Consider the following 13,908-nt stretch of genomic DNA (forward strand, 5'->3'; position numbering starts at 1 on the left):
GTTACCTGCTTATTGTTACCTACCTGCTTATCCTAAACTGCTTAGTATAGGTTGGTTAGTGATCCATCAATGACCCCACCTTGTCCTTGTTGCCCCGCTTTATGTTCGATGTCTCGATCAACGTGATCGACGTCCAGGCCCCAACACCGCACATCACCCCCTAGTTGTACGACTCTGCAGAGTTACTATCGAGTGCCGACGGTGACACCTCATACATCACTCCTGATGAGATCTCTATTGTGTAGCTATCTAGTCATGGCCATCGAGGGTGATTTCCTCCTTAACCACTTCCGATACGACTCTGTCATGCAACCCCTCACGTGTGAACCTCGAGGGTGGTTCCTCTTATGTTCACCTTGATGATTACATCGAGTGGAATCCACCGAGGGTGGTTCCTCGGAGTTTCCCCTTGGTGTTTGGACACACGGATACTTGGACTTTAGAACTGTTACATGGAAAGGCGGGTTGACCCTAAGGGGTACCCGCGAGTGATGTGGAGACGGGTTGACCTGGAGGGAACCCGAGAGTTGAACACGAGGCGTGGCCGGGCATTCTTAGCCCTTGCCGCAAGTACTCGAGACGGGGCGACAGGGTCACATCTTTCGTGAGTCTCTGCTCGTGACCGCACTACCAACACACTAACGGTTTGAATATTTGATCCGAGGGGCCTCTAGCATGATAGCACTAACCATCACATGGGCATTGTATGGGTGTTCTGCGTCGTATGCATCAGCCGAAGCTTATTAGACGTCAGCGATTGAGTGGCGCGCGCCGGGTTGGATTGGTAAGCTCATGCCTTTTTAAGGAGGTAGCTAGGTCCGCTCACCGGCCGCCCACGCAACGTGCAGGAGTTCCCGGGGCGATGGCCCATCACCCCTGGGGGCATAGGTTTAGTCCGGCGTGCTTACCTCTCTATTAATCCTAGGTCGGGTTGCGGCGTATTGTTTGGTCGAGGCCGGGCATGACCCAGGAAAGTGTGTCCGGTTGGAGTTAATCGAGCGTGGTGGGTAAGTTGGTGCACCTCTGTAGGGAAGAAAACATCTATCGATAGCCTATCCTACGACAACGGACACTTGGAGTTGTATCCCGATCGATACAACTAGAACTGGATACTTGAGGTGATAACTGGATAGTATGGCTATGGGATTGCTTTCTCGCAGGGAGTCGAGAAAGGATCTTTGGCCGAGGTTGATAACACTACGACTACTTTACATTATGTTGATCTGTACTCTTCTATATGATGCAAGATGCTTGAAGATGCTAGTCTTCGATAGGCTAGGCTTTCCCCTTCTCTTCTGGCATTCTGCAGTTTAGTCCATAGATACAACCCATTCGTTTGATACAAATGCTTACTTAGTTTAGATCTGATGTAAGCCTTGCGAGTACTTTGGATGAGTACTCACGGTTGCTTTGCTACCTCTTTCCCCCATACCCGTTTGTTGCGACTAGATGACGGATCCCAGGAGCCAGACGACACCACTGATGATTACTACTACCCCGAGGGTGCCTACTACTACGTGACGGCCGCTGACGACCTGGAGTAGTTAGGAGGCTCCCAGGCAGGAGGCCTTTCCTTTTCGATCGTTGTTGCTTTTGTGCTAGCCTTCTTAAGGAAGACTTGCTTAACTTATGTCGGTACTCAGATATTGTTGCTTCCGCTGACTTTTGTGTATTTGAGCTGATGTATTTGAGCCCTCGAGGCCCCTGGCTTGTAATATAAAGCTTGTATTATTTTATTTGTGTCTAGAGTTGTGTTGTGATATCTTCCCGTGAGTCCCTGATTTTGATTGTACACATTTGCGTGCATGATTAGTGTATGATTGAATCAAGGGTGTCACATCACATCAACTAGGCGTATTAATGGGTATGGAGATGCCCATCAATAGATATAAATGTGAGTGAGTAGGGATTGCCATGCAATGGATGCACTAGAGCTATAAGTTTATGAAAGCTAAAAAAGAAACTAAGTGGGTGTGCATCCAGCTTGCTTGCTCAGGAAGACCTTGGGCAATTTGAGGAAGCCCGTCATTGGAATATACAAGCCAAGTTCTATAATGAAAATTCCCACTAGTATATGAAAGTGACAACATAAGAGACTCTCTATCATGAAGATCATGGTGCTACTTTGAAGCACAAGTGTGGTAAAAGGATAGTAGCATTTCCCCTTCTCTCTTTTTCTCTCATTTTTTTGTTTGGGCCTTCTCTTTTTTCTTTGGCCTTTCTCTTTTTTATTTCCTCACATGGGACAATGCTCTAATAATGAAGATCACCACACTTTTATTTACTTACAACTCAAGGATTACAACTCGATACTTAGAACAAAATATGACTCTATATGAGTGCCTCCGGCGGTGTATCGGGATGTGCAATGAATCAAGAGTGACATGTATGAAAAAAATTACGAATGGTGGCTTTGCCACAAATACAATGTCAACTACATGATCATGCAAAGCAATATGACAATGATGAAGCGTGTCATAATAAACAAAACGGTGGAAAGTTGCATGGCAATATATCTCGGAATGGCTATGGAAATGCCATAGTAGGTAGGTATGGTGTCTGTTTTGAGTAAGGTATATGGTGGTTTTATGGTACCGGCGAAAGTTGCGCGGTACTAGAGAGGCTAGCAACGGTGGAAGGATGAGAGTGCGTATAATCCATGGACTCAACATTAGTCATAAAGAACTCACATACTTATTGCAAAAGTCTATTAACTATCAAAACAAAGTACTACGCGCATGCTCCTAGGGGGATAGATTGGTAGGAAAAGATCATCGCTTGTCCCCGATCGCCACTCATAAGGAAGAGAATCAAAAAATATCTCATGCTCCAACTTCGTTACATAACGGTTCACCATACGTGCATGCTACGGGACTCACAAACCTTAACACAAGTATTTCTCAAATTCACAACTACTCACTAGCATGACTCTAATATCACCATCTTCATATCTCAAAACAATCATAAGGAATCAAACTTCTCATAGTATTCAATGCACTTTCTATGGTTCACCACTCATAAGGCTCATAAGATTCACCACTCATAATATCACCATCTTCATATCTCAAAACAATCATAACGGTTCACCACTCATAAGGCTCAACCAAAACTGACCAATAGTTGTTGAAGAAGAAAGGCGGGATGCCTTGGGCATCCCCAAGCTTGAGCTTTTGTTTCTCCTTAATTCCTTTCATATCGCGGTTTTCCTAAATCTTAAAAACTTCATCCACACAAAACTCAACAAGAACTTGTGAGATAAGTTAGTATAAATCCATGCTAAACCTTATCATTCTCTAATGTAAAAAATCACTAAAATTATAATTTTACATTGCATACTAAATGCCTCTGCATTTTTAATAGTACTATCCTCAAATAGAATCATTAAACAAGCAAACATATGCAAACAACGCAAACATAACAGCAATCTGTCTAAACAGAACAGTATGTAAAGAATGCAAGAGAATCATACTTATTTAACTCCAAAAATTCTGAAAAATTACCACACTGTAGATAATTTATTGTTACTCTTTGTGTAAAAATTTCAAGATTTTATCATGTTCTGACTATTCACAAATATTCAAAACATAACAGCAAACTTTCTGTTTTTAAAACAACAACATATGGACTTGCAAAATAAGTATGGTAAAGGCTATACTTGAACCTTTTATTGAACTAAAAGATGAAAAACATTACTCTAAATAACAGCAAGAAAATCCTAATAAAATAAGATGATGCTCCAAGCAAAACATATATCATGTGGTGAATAAAAATATATCCTCAAGTAAAGTTACCGATGAACGAAGATGAAAGAGGGGATGCCTTCCGGGGCATCCCAAATCTTAGGCTCTTGGTTTTCCTTGAATATTACCTTGTGGTGAATTTGGCATCCCCAAGCTTAGTCTCTTGCCACTCTTTATTCCGTAGTCCATCAAAACTTTACCCAAAACTTGAAAACTTCACAACAGAAAACTTAAAGAAAACTCGTAAGCTCCGTTAGTATAAGAAAGCAAATCACCACTTAGGTACTGTCAAGACAAGATTAATAATTTTTCTCACATTATTCCTACTATACCATATAATTTCTACAATTTATATTAAGCAATATAAGCCATAGAAACTAGAAAACAAGCAAACTATGCATTGAAAACAGAATCTGTCAAAAACAAAACAGTCTGTAGTAATTTGTAACTCTCGAATACTTCTGTAACTACAAAAATCCTGAGAAATTACAAAGTCCTATGCAATTTGTTTATTAATCCTCTGCAAAAAGAATCAGTATTTTATTGCGCTTCTATTAAAAATTAAAACTAATCTCCTGGGCACAAAAGTTTCTGTTTTTCAGGAGGATCAAATCAACTATCACCGTAAGCCATCCCAAAGGTCGTACTTGGCACTTTATTGAAACAAAAGCTATAAAACATGATTACTATAGTAGCATAATCATGTGAACACACAAAAACAGTAGGTATAAATGTTGGGTTGTCTCCCAACAAGCACTTTTCTTTAATGCCTTTCTAGCTAGGCATGATGATTTCAATGATGCTCATATAAAAGATAGGAATTGAAACATAATGGGAGAATTATGAAGAATATGACTAGCACATTTAAGTCTAACCCACTTCCTATGCATGGGGATTTTGTGAGCAAACAACTTATGGGAACAAGAATCAACTAGCATAGGAAAGCAAAACAAGCATAACTTCAAGATTTTCAACATGTAGAGAGGAAACTTAATATTATTTCAATTCCTACGAGTATATATTCCTCCCTCATAAAAAATTTCAGTAGCATCATGAATGAATTCAACAATATAACCATCACATAAAGCATTCTTTTCGTGATCTACAAGCATAAATGTTTTATTACTCTCCACATAAGAAAATTTCTTCTCATGAATAGTAGTGGGAGCAAACTCAACAAAATAACTATCATGTGAGGCATAATCCAATTTAAAGTTAAAATCATGATGGCAAGTTTCATGGATATCATTATTCTTTAAGGCATATGTGTCATCACAATAATCATCATAGATAGGAGGGATACTTTCATCATAATAAATTTGCTCATTCAAACTTGGGGGAAAATATCATCTTCATCAAACATATTATCCCCAAGCTTGTGGCTTTGCATATCATTAGCATCATGGATATTCAAAGAATTCATACTAACAACATTGCAATCATGCTCATCATCCAAAGATTTAGTGCCAAACATTTTAATGCATTCTTCTTCTAACACTTTGGCACAATTATCGGAATCCTTATTTTCACGAAAGATATTGAAAATATGAAGCATATGAGGCAACCTTAATTCCATTTTTTGTAGTTTTCTTTTATAGACAAAACTAGTGATAAAATAAGAAACTAAAAGATTTGATTGCAAGATCTAAAGATATACCTTCAAGCACTAACCTCCCCGACAACGGCGCCAGAAAAGAGCTTGATGTCTACTACACTACCTTCTTGTTGTAGACGTTGTTGGGCCTCCAAGTGCAGAGGTTTGTAGGACAGTAGCAAATTTCCCTCAGGCCTTGTTCAGTTTGGCAGGGTTTGAAGAGGTTTGAAAGGGATTGAAGGGGATTAAATCCCTTGCAAGTCAAAATCCTTCTCAAACCTCTCCAATCCCCTTTAATCCCTGTGGCAAGAGGATTAACCGAACTTGGCCTCAAGTGGATGACCTAAGGTTTATCAATCCGTGGGAGGCGTAGGATGAAGATGATCTCTCTCAAAAAACCCTGAAACCAAATAACAAAGAGTCTCTTGTGTCCCTGATAACCCACAAGTATAGGGGATCGCAACAGTTTTCGAGGGTAGAGTATTCAACCCAAATTTATTGATTTGACACAAGGGGAGCCAAAGAATATTCTTAAGTATTAGCAGCTGAGTTGTCAATTCAACCACACCTGGAAACTTAATATCTGCAGCAAGGTATTTAGTAGCAAAGTTATATGATAGTAGTGGTAATGGTGGCAAAAGGTAACGGCAGCAAAAGTAATATTTTTGGGTTTTGTAGTGATTGTAACAGTAGCAACGGAAAAGTAAATAAGCAAAGAACAATATAGGGAAAGCTCGTAGGCATTGGATCGGGGATGGAGAATTATGCCGGATGCGATCGATCATGTAACAGGCATAACCTAGGTGACACAGAACTAGCTCCAGTTCATCAATGTAATGTAGGCATGTATTCTGAACATAATCATACGTGCTTATGGAAAAGAACTAGCATGACATCTTTTGTCCTACCCTCCCGTGGCAGTGGGGTCCTTACAGAAACTAAGGGATATTAAGGCCTCCTTTCAATAGAGTACCGGAACAAAGCATTAACACATAGTGAATACATGAACTCCTCAAACTACGGTCATCACCGGTAAGTATCCCGATTATTGTCACTTCGGGGTTAACGGATCATAACACATAATAGGTGACTATAGACTTGCAAGATAGGATCAAGAACACTCATATATTGATGAAAACATAATAGGTTCAGATCTGAAATCATGGCACTCGGGCCCTAGTGACAAGCATTAAGCATAGCAAAGTCATAGCAACATCAATCTCTGAACATAGTGGATACTAGGGATCAAACCCTAACAAAACTAACTCGATTACATGATAGATCTCATCCAACCCATCACCGTCCAGCAAGCCTACGTTGGAATTACTGACGCACGGCGGTGAGCATCATGAAATTGGTGATGGAGGATGGTTGATGATGACGATGGCGACAGATTCCCCTCTCTGGTGCCCCGAACGGACTCCAGATCAGCCCTCCCGAGAGGTTTTAGGGCTTGGCGACGGCTCCGTATCGTAAAATGCAATGATTTCTTCTCTCTGATTTTTTCTCCCCGAAACACAATATATATAGTTAGAGTTGGAGTTAGAGAGGCAACAGGGGGCCCATGAGGTAGGGGGGCGTGCCCCCACCCTCGTGGAGAGGTGGTGGGCCCCTTGGCCTTCATCTTTTGCAGGTATTTTTCTTATTTTTTGAAAAGTTGCTCCATGAAGTTTCAAGTCATTCCGAGAATGTTTGTTCCTGCACATAAATAACACCATGGTAATTCCACTGAAAACAGCGTCAGTCCGGGTTAGTTCCATTCAAATCATGCAAGTTAGAGTCCAAAACAAGGGCAGAAGTGTTTGGAAAGGTAGATACGACGGAGATGCATCAACTCCCCCAAGCTTAAACCTTTGCTTGTCCTCAAGCAATTCAGTTGACCAACTGAAAGTGATAAAGAAAAACTTTTACAAACTCTGTTCGCTCTTGTTGTTGTAAATATGTAAAGCCAACATTCAAGTTTTCAGCAAAGATTATAACTAACCACATTCACAATAATGCATAGGTCTCAAGTTTACTCATATCAATAGCATAATCAACTAGCGAGCCATAATAATAAATCTCGGACGGCAACACTTTCTCAAAACAATCATAATATGATATAACAAGGTGGTATCTCACTAGCCCTTTCCGAGACCGCAAAACATAAATGCAGAGCACCTTTAAAGCCCAAGGACTGACTAGACATTGTAATTGTAGCGACCTGACCCGAATGGATCAAGTCTCTGTACTTAAGTGTCATCCCTGGATCGGTATGCTGACACACACAGTACTCGAAGGATTTATAACAGAGGTAAATCACATGTATAAAGTAACGTAAATACTATTACCTCAATCCATATAGCGGAAGCAACAAGGTTGTGGATTCCCATCAACACCAACGGCAAAGTTGAGTGTAGAAATCATAACCCTAACATATCACTTACTCGTCGTAAGAAACCTGCAACATGAGACGTTGCAGCCCGAAACGGGTCAGTACATTGAGTGTACTGGCAAATTCACACCATAGAGAATGATGAACAATGACTATCACTACATGCATATTTGGCTGGTGGAAAAGCTCTATGGTTATAAGGTTTTTGCGTAAAGCCAATTTTTCCCTACTGCAAAGGAATAAATTTTATTTAACTATCATGGTGGTTGTTGAACATTGAGAATGGTTGACAGCATTCTCAATCCCAATTAAGTAACATCATTAAAACCCAACAATATTCATTTAAAGTAACATGATGAGATCAACAGGATAATCCAAGAACTAGATACTCAAGATGTCCATAACCGGGGACACGGCTAATCATGATTAGTTTGTTACACTCTGCAGAGGTTTGCGCACTTTTCCCCACAAGACTCGATCGCCTCCGTTTGGTTTCTCGCACTACAGGGTGTTTGAGAAGACGGATGACCGAGACACAGTCTTTCAGAAGCGCTAGCACCCTACATGTGGGTAGACCGTACCACCTACATCCCCTACATCTGCTAGTCTACCCGTAAGAGTTCGCACGACTTAATCAACTATGCCAGAGCCCATAATGGCTTGTGGCTGCACACGGAAGTTTCTAGTTTGAAAAATCTCATGATCCCTTTGAGCCCGGGTGGCGGTCCGAAATAAAAACAGGCAAGTCCTGATAGACATCAGGTGCCTCAATCCACCCAAATGTGTGTTTAAGTTGCCACCTTAGATAAACCCTTAATTAACAATCTCACATCTGTCATGGATTTCACTCACCCAATCCACGTCTACTAGCATAGCATGGCTTAATAAGCAAACATAGAAGTAACTCCCAAAGGTTTGATAATAATACAGGTAATAGGTACTACCTCATCTACTTCCCATCCCGCAATTTAAGTAGATCCTAATCATACAATGTGAGAGGATTGATCTAATGCAATAAAACATGGGTTGTAGAAAAAGGTATGATCAAAGTGTGAACTTACCTGCAATGTTGATGAAGATGATTCGCACTCAAAAATCTTGATAGATCTACTCGTCACACTCCGGTCAATCTATCGTAAGCAAGCAATAGTAACCAAACATAAGCAATCACTCAAAAGATCGGGAAGAACGAAGAAGACGATTCAGAAAACATCAAAACCAAGCAATTAACTCTTGCAACATAAAAAAATTTCTAACAGTACCAAAATTATGTGAATTTGGCCTTATTAGAATGTTTAGGTCAAGAGCTTCAATTTGCAAAAGAATCAACTCAAACGGAGCTACGAAACTCAAGTTATGAACAAACGAAGTTTGAATTCAAATCTGATCTAATTCAAATTTTAAACTTTTCAAAAACATGTTTGAGTTGAATTAATGGATAGAGGGGATCATAACAAAGATGTGAGCGTTGGTTTCGTTTGATTTGGATAAACGAGTAAAAAGTTGTGATAGATTGAAGATCAAGGACTAAACTATGAAGAAACTAATTACAAACGGGTCCCTGGCCGGAATTAAAAGAAAAAGAAAAATACTAAACAACGAACGTTCGTCATAGAACACTATAGAACGAAATCGTTCATTGCCGGGTACTAACGGACGAATGTCCGCTAACTAACTAAACCTAAAAAAACCCGACCTAAAAAAAATAAACCGAACTAGAAAGAGAAAACCGGGGCGGTTTGCGGTTTATATCGGCTCGGAGCGAATAAACCGACGGTGGCGGTTTGGATCGAGAGGCAGCTCCGGCGACGAGATGCGGCCGCGGCGGCGGACGGCTCCGGCGAGCGGGGCCTCTACGGCGTCGGCGGTGGCGGTGGCGAGCGGCGTGGAGCGAGGGCAGCACGGGGAGCGGCGCGGTGGCGCAGCAGAGCAGCGGCGCGGCGGCGGAGTGCTGCTCCGGCGTAGCAGCGGCGCGGCGCGGCGAAGCAAAGCGGCGGCGGCGATGATGTGCGTCGGCGGCGCGGGCAGCCAGCAGCGGCGGGAGGCGGCGGTTGCGGGGAGAGAGCGGGCGGCGGGCGCGCTATTTATGGAGGGAGGGGGGGCGACGCGGTGGTGTGCGGGAGGGGCAAGGCGGCGGGAGGTGGCCGGGTCGGCCACGGCGGCGGACGGCAGTGTACGGGCGCAGGACTGCGCCCAGGGTCGGTGGCGAAGGCGCGGCTGGGCTGGCGCGACGAAATTGGCTGGGCTCCGGGCCGGCCTAGTCGGCGAAGGGAGTTTTTTTAAACATTTTTTTCAGAGAATTAAAATTATAAAAACAAAATAACCAAAAATATTATATAGGCATATAATATATCAAAATTTTCAGAAAAATATTTTGTACGACGTGAACATTTTTCTAGCATTTAAAAAAATACACACAAATTCAGATAAATCCAAGAGTGCTACTGGTCTATTAAAATCCAACTAAAATCATTTTAAAAATACCAAAATGATTTCAAATAAATTTTTCTCCAATTTTCTAATGTAGGGAATCATGTTACCCTAATTTCCATATATTTTTTATTTTTGGAAAAAATATTTTGAATAAAACTCAAATAAATCCAAATTGAAAATTAATTCCAAAAGGACTTGAAATTGATCCTTTGAAACTCCCAACTCATATTTCATAATTTGAAGAAGTCATTTTATCTTCTCTCGTGAAAATCATTGAGTTGCATAAAGTTCCAGAATCGGAAATATTTTCAAATGAAATTCAAATATTTTCAACACCCCTTGTCATTTAAATAAATGGAAGAAGTCATGTCATCTTCTCTCCGGGGTTTTGTGTTTGAAAAGAATTTGAATTCATGGAGATCAGAAAGCAAATATGAAAGTTTGGGAAAGTCCTTTTATTCCCTCTCATTTAACTTTCAAAAGTTTCGAATTCACTCACTTTCAGACAATCAATCAAACAATGAGTCAAATCTATCTATTTATTATAACATTCCAAAATTTAGAATTTTGGGATGTTAAAGTAATTCATGGTAAAAGAGATCCAGTCAAGTCATACCCAATGTAAACTAACAATAATGAATGCAAATGACAGCGGTGCTCTCCAACTGGTGCTTTTTAATTAGAGGGTGATGACTCAGCATAAAAGTAAATAGATAGGCCCTTCGCAGAGGGAAGCAGGCATTTGTAGAGGTGCCAGAGCTCGTTTTTGAAACAGAGGTGAATAATATTTTGAGCGGTATACTTTCATTGTCAACATAACAACCAAGAGATGGCGATATCTTCCATGCTACACACATTATAGGCGGTTCCCAAACAGAATGGTAAAGTTTATACTCCCCCTTCCACCAACAAGCATCAATCATGGCTTGCTCGAAACAACGAGTGCCTCCAACTAACAAGAGTCCTAGGGGGAGTTTTGTTTGCAATTATTTTGATTTAGTTTGCATAAAGCATGGGGTTGGGCATCCCGGTCACCAGCCATTTATCTCGTGAGTGAGGAGCGGAGTCCACTCCTCTTGAGAATAAATCGCCTAGCATGGAAGATACAGACATCCCTAGGTGATACATGAGCTATTCGAGCATACAAAACATGATATTTATTTGAAGGTTTAGAGTTTGGCACATACAAATTTACTTGGAACGGCAGGTAGATACCGTATATAGGTAGGTATAGTGGACTCATGTGGAATAACTTTGGGGTTTAAGGGATTGGATGCACAAGCAGTATTCCCGCTTAGTACAGGTGAAGGCTAGCAAAAGACTGGGAACACTACAAAAAAAATACACTTCCGTGATGATACGTGTTTGTCACAGTAGGTCGCTTTTTTTGTCATGCACGTACATCCATGACAAATTTATGATAGAATCAAGATAGTCATACCTGTGCTGTCGTAGAAGTGTTCCATGACATTACCAAAATTATCATCACGGAAGTGTCCACTTCCATGACGATAAATCGCACGTCACAGAAGTGCTTTCGTCAAGGGTGACCGACACGTGGCATCCACCATAACGGAACGCCGTTAAGCTATCGGGTCGGGTTTTGGATCCGATAACCCGTTAACAGCCCCGACCAATGGGAAATTTCCACGTGTAAAATTCTTATTGGCCGGACGAAACACGTGTCAGCTCTTCAGCGGGTCAGATAGGCGCCTATGATACGTCGACACGTGGCACGGCCCAACAGTGGCCCATTCATGTGAAAAGGCCGGCTCGTTTGACTTGTTCAAAAGCTGGCGGGCCGGCCCGTTTGACTTGGTCAAAAGCTGGCGGGCCGGCCCATGGAAAGCGTGTTCACGGCCTGTTCGCATATAGCCCATTTACAGCCCGCTAACCCAAGGCCCGTTACGCCCTATCCGAATTAGGCCCAGTAGCGTCATCTGGGCCATCCACTATGATTCCAGCCCATTTTCACTTCTGGCCCATGTATAGCCCATGACGTCTTTCGGCCCACATGAGGCCCTTTGTAACTCTTGGCCCATTAGTGGCCTGTGCTGAAACTGGCCCGTAATGAACAGTGTATTACTTTACATCCATTAACGGTCCATGGTGAAACTGGCCCATAATGAACAGTGTATCACTTTATACCCATTTACGGCCCATTATTCCGTTGGGCCGTTTCCAGCCCAAGCTAACTTTCGGCCCTCTGAGGGCCCATTTATTCTTGGGCTCATTTGCAGCATTCGGTTACTTACAGTCCGTTACTGTCATTTTCTGCTTGTGGGCCAAATTCAGCCCGTCGTTACAGTCGGCCCGTTTATGGACCGTTAGTCTGTTGGGCCATTTTCATAGCATCACCAAATACGGCCTATTAACAGCCCGTTATGGTCAGCCCATAAAACATACGATTTCTATTAAAGGCCCGTCTACGGCCCATTAAAGGCCCGTACAAGACCAATAAATGTGCCGGCGGCCCATGGATCCTACGAGACGTAGAAGGCCCATGGAACCTACAAGACGTAGAAGGCCCATGGATCCTACGAGACGTAGAAGGCCCATGGATCCAACGACCTGTGAAGGGCCATGGTCGGGCGAATTGGCCCCCGTTTGAACGATATAGCATATTCAAAGAATTATCCTACTCAATACTACCACCTCTAAAAAGACTACACTATTACAACAAAGAGATGAAGGCATAGAAAGGTAGAATAATCCTACACTATACAATAAAGAAATTACAGCCGATTATACCCACTGGGCATTATGGTTTGGCACAGGTGATAATAAAGATACACAAACAGCAAATTACATACACTGGGCAAATACAACTCATACATCATGGACGCGCATCAACTTAACTCCATTAGAACTATAATCTCTTCAGAAAATAGGATTGGCCGGATTCAGATAGCACAAATTTCAGTCTGCAAAATCTCCAATTCCTTCATGGTTACCTCAGTGTCTTGTTTCATTTTTTTGACTCCTGCATCTAATACCTGCATGTCCAGTCTCAACTTGTTGATTATACGTTGACAATCATGTACACGTTGTCTTGCCACCTCTAGTTGATGCTCGAGAACATCAGAACATTCCAATTCCAATCCATAATCATTCGGTAATGGCCATGCCGCACTGCTCGCAGATCATTGTGTTGATGTCACTTCATCCTGAAATGTTTCTGTAAGTACACATGACTAGGGCAAAAATATAGTTACAACAGTGAAGCGAACAAGACACTATTTTGTACTACATGTCAAAACAGGACTAACAATAATGTTACATGTCACTTTAAAAAAATGTTACACGTCATGAAGCATAAGCAGGTGATATTTTAAAAATTATGAAAAAGATAGTCTGTGCAGCCTGCATACAGAAATCCATCTTAGCTCACCAGAGGAGCATGATGTTGGGGCCCAATCGAAAACACAGACAGGTTACAAATTTAGACAGCACGTTGCGTATAAGTAAGCAAGTAGTTGGCCATTCTGTGCCTCAATTAAAGTCTTAGGGAGCATAATGAACAGCAGAGGGTTTCATATAAACATACTACAACAGGCAAAACTATGTAATCATTAGCGCAGTATAAACTAGATTGTGAGCCTCATGCAATAATAGTTGGTTAATAGACTTCAAAGCTTCATGCACACTTCGACAGAGTAATTAAATGGTAAGGCCTTTAATTATGTCAACTAATAGTGATACAAGTACCGAACATCAGGCATGATTATTTGGGCATCTCATTAACCGAGGACAAATAAAGCAATTGA

The sequence above is a fragment of the Triticum urartu genome, chromosome 4, assembly GCF_003073215.2.
Source record: "Triticum urartu cultivar G1812 chromosome 4, Tu2.1, whole genome shotgun sequence".
Lineage (NCBI taxonomy): Eukaryota > Viridiplantae > Streptophyta > Magnoliopsida > Poales > Poaceae > Triticum > Triticum urartu.